Below are 4,306 nucleotides of genomic sequence, written 5' to 3' on the forward strand. Positions count from 1 at the left end.
TGAGGAGAAATGTTGTTACTCAGAGGGTTGTGAATCTTTGGAATTCTGTACCCCAGAGGGCTGTGGAAGCTCAGTCATTGAGTATGTTTAAAGCAGAGATTGACAGATTTCTAAATACAAATGACATAAGGGAATATGAGGAAAGTGTGGGGAAAAGGGCATTGAAGTGGATGATCAGCCATGATCATGTTGAATGGTGGGGCAGGCTCGATGTGCTGAATGGCCGACTCCTGCTCCTATGTTCCTATGTTCCCAACTCCACATTATCGATGAGACACAGCCTCAGGCCGACTTGTCGGGTGTTGCAAACAGATAACACTGCTTCTGATCTTCACCAGAACAGAGAGTCAGATGTAAAATTGATCATCAAACAGACTGTGAGAGAATACAACAGAATAAAACACATGGAGAGACACTGTGGAATAACAAATAGATTTGATTGGAATGTTGAATTATGATTGGAATGGATAAAACAGCAGATTAAATTGGGACAGAAAAGAGAAACTGATGGGAAGAAGGAAGAAAAGAAAGGATGGATCTGTTCACTTTTTTCAGTTTTTTCACTGGTCCATAAAAGCTGGATTTAAAAAGATGCAAAAAACAGAGAATTTCACCAAAAAGGGAGATTAAATGCTGCCGAAACCTTGGATCGAAGGATGCCCCAACAGATCACCTGTTTAACTGTCTCCTCACTGGGGGATTTCAATCATTGAGCAATATTATTCTCTCCTTTTCTTTTGTTAAATGAAACCACTACTGTCACTTGGAGTTAATATCACTGTGTTCCAACTCCTGAATAATAAAATTGTGAGTTTCGTGATATTTTCTGGATACATTTCCTGCTGAAAGAACTAAGAGCTCTTTTCTAATTTACACAATACTATATACACACTCATCAAGCCTCCGAAACTCGCATCCTTGGTGCTGCTCTCTCCTCCCAAACCTCATCTCATGTGACTGTTACATCATCACTCTGATTGTGGGAGGGGTTAATCCCACTTCTCTTCAGCATTAACCCTTTACATCCTCATACTGCACTGTCTGTCCAAAGAAATCGGTGGAGGGAACTTGAATTATCAAAACAGCAACAGCTGCCAGTTGAAAATCAACTCCACCCATCAGAGAGAGACTGTCAGAGAACTTCCTGCATCCAGTCCTGACCCTGTCACATGAAGCAGCTGCTCACCCAGACCCCACTCTCATCAACACTGAACATTTTTACTGAGACCCTTCAAATACTGTTTATAAAAGTCAGGAAAGATCAAAGTTCACACAGTTGTATTAAATACAACAAAGTTTAATATCTTCTCACCGTTTCTCGGTTACCACATGAGACTTAGGTTTTCTTATTGGTTCCTTTGATTTTTCTTGTTCCTGACTGACAGATATTCCAAACCTCAGATAAACCCTCCCACTTGCGTCATGTCCCAGTCTCGGTTAAAAGCAACACATAATGACACAAACACTCTCCTTCAGTGAGATTAATATCAAGCTGTTTTCCAGGTTGAATTGAACTGTGAACAAATTGATGTCAAAGAAGTTATCTTTGATGTATCAGCACTGAAATTCTGTACAAGGAGGAACAGCCATTCCAATCTCATATCCTTCATAAAGGCTGTTTTTTATGCGATTGAAATTCATCAAGTATTTTGAATTAAAGTTCACAAGACACAGATGTCAATGTTGATAATTAAACTTTTCAAGCATGTTGCTACTGTGAAATAAGGCTCTGCTAGGAATTGAACCCAGGATCTCCTGTTTACTAGACAGGTGCTTTAACTAACTAAGCTACAAAGCCAGATCACGAATGTGTGTGCAATTGAAATCAGAGGAAGGCCTTGTAGATAGTGGGCAGGCTTTGGCGAGTCAAGAGCTGAGTTCGTCACGGCAGTGTTCCCAGCCTCTGACTCGCTCTTGTAGTTGTAGCTGTAGTTGTAATTGTAATCGGCAACCGTCCGTCTCGGAAGACGATGGGCTACACCCGGGGTGTACGTCACTTCTGTGTGAAACATCGTTTGTTGTGGCTGGAGAGGACGACTCGTGAGTGACGATCCCTTCCTCAGCTGGTACAGATGAATATCATTGGCCCGAGGTCGACGGATAATTTTTCCTTCCTCTGAGCTCTCTTTCCCACCATCTGGTCATTTCTTTTGTCCTCTGCTTTTCCCATGGTCTTCCTGAATGCCTTTCTCCAGGAATTCCAGTCAGCAGGAAGGACTTCCCATGCATCGACTCCAATCCCAGTCAGCTTGAGATCTCGCTTTGCAGATGTCCTTGTATCACAGACGTGGGTGACCTGTTGGTCTCGTGCTGATAGCAAGCTCACCAAAGAGCATGTCTTTGGCAAAGCGACCGTCATCCATTCAGCACACATGACCCAGTCAACAGAGTCACTGCTGACTCAAGAGGGCAAAGATGCTGCAGATCCCTGCACGCTGGTGTACTTCTGCATTCGGCACTCTGTCCTGCCAGGAGATGCCCAATATCCATCTGAGACAGCGGAGGTGGAAGCTGTTCAGCTGCTTTTCTTGGCTTGCATAAGTTGTTGATGCTTCTCCACTAGAAAGGAGGGTGCTGAGAACACAAGCCTGGTACACGCGGAGTTTTGTATTTTCGATCAGTTTGCTGTCGGTTCACACTCGTCTTCTCAACTTTGACATGACAGCTGCAGCATTGACAATCCTGGTGCTGATTTCAGTATCAAGGGCCAGATTGCTGGTGATTGTTGATCGAAGGTCTGTGAAGCTGTTGACAACCTCCAAAGTGAGGCTGTCGATGTTGATGGAAGGTGGAGTCTCTACGTCCTGGCCCATAACTTTGATCTTCCTGATGCTGATCGTCAGTCCAAACTCCTTGCAGGCCAGGGAGAACCGATATACAAGCTGCTGTTAATGAACTTCATTATGGGATGTCAGCACAGCGTCATCAGCAAACAGCAACTCACAGACCAAGAACTGACTCATTTTGGTCTTGGTGCGCAGTCTTGCCAAGATGAACAGCTTGTCATCAGCTCTGGTATGCAGGTGGACACCCCCATCTGAGTCACTGAAAGTTTAAAATAGCAGCATGGAGAAGAATATGCCAATTGTAAAGGATGTGAGCTGTGAGGAGGTTACAAGGAGGCTTCCAGGGGACTTGGACAGGATAAGTGAATGAAATGACAGATGGAATATAATGTGAATAAGTGTGAAGTTATCCATTTTGGTAGAATAAACAGAAAGACAGAATATTTCTTAAATGGTGAGAGGTTGGGAAGTGTTGATGTCCAAAGGGACCTGGGTGTCCTTGTTCATGAGACACTAAAAGCTCGCATGCAGGTGCAGCAATCAATTAGGAAGGCAAATGGTATGTTGGCCTTAACACGAGGGGTCATGAGTACAGGAATAAAGATGTCTTGCTGCAATTGTATAGAGCCTTGGTGAGATCCTGCTGGAGTATTGTGCACAGTTTTGGTTTCCTTATCTAAGGAAGGATATACTTGCCACAGAGGGAGTGCAACGGAGGGTCACCAGACTAATCCCTGGGATGGTGGGATTGTCTTCTGAGGAAACGGGGCTTGTATTCCTTAAAGTTTCATTTAAAAGGCCATTTAAAACTGAGATAGGGTGGAATTTCTTCACTCAGAGGGTGGTGAATCTTTGGAATTCTCTACCTCAGGGGTTTGTGAAAGTTCAATCATTGAGCATGTTCAGGACAGAAATTGATAGAAATCTTGATACTCATGACATCAAGGGATATGGGGAGAGCGCGGGGAAGTGGTGTTGAGGGAGATGATCATCAAGGATGTAATTGAATGACAGATCAGGCTCGACAGGGTAAACTGCCTCCTCCTACGTTCCGAAGAGAGTTTGCACCAGGACACAGCCCTGTTTTACCCCACTGCTGATCGTGAAAGTGTCTGATGTTGCTCCATTGTAACTGACGGAACTGTGCATGTTCTCGTGGAAAGAAGAGATGACGCCCAAGAGTTCAGGAGGGCAGCCTAGTTTCCACAGCAGTTTGAAGAGTCCGTCTCCGCAAACAAGATCGAAGGCCTTGGTGATGTCTATAAAGACAATGTAGAGTGGTCTGTACTGTTCACAGTACTTCTCCTGTAACTGCCGAAGTGAGAAAATCATGTCGACTGTCGATCTACCAGCTCTGAAGCTGCACTGAGACTCAGGATAGATGTGATGTCAGGGTCTGCAATCTGGTCAGAGCAATGCGAGCAAAGACCTTCCCCACAATACTTAGCAAGCAGATGCCTCGCTAATTGCTGCAGTCACTGCGATTGCCTTTATTGTTGCACAAGGTGACAATGTTTGCA

General features: G+C 44.3%; 1 non-coding gene across 1 annotated transcript; it reads right to left on the reverse strand.

The window, feature by feature from the left end:
* Nucleotides 1–1,724: 1,724 nt before the first annotated feature.
* trnat-agu (transfer RNA threonine (anticodon AGU)) lies at nt 1,725–1,798 on the reverse strand. Its single transcript has one exon. It is a non-coding gene; the product is annotated as a tRNA-Thr (tRNA).
* Between the last annotated feature and the right edge of the window lie 2,508 nt (nt 1,799–4,306).

This window comes from Heterodontus francisci, unplaced genomic scaffold, assembly GCF_036365525.1.
Source record: "Heterodontus francisci isolate sHetFra1 unplaced genomic scaffold, sHetFra1.hap1 HAP1_SCAFFOLD_148, whole genome shotgun sequence".
Lineage (NCBI taxonomy): Eukaryota > Metazoa > Chordata > Chondrichthyes > Heterodontiformes > Heterodontidae > Heterodontus > Heterodontus francisci.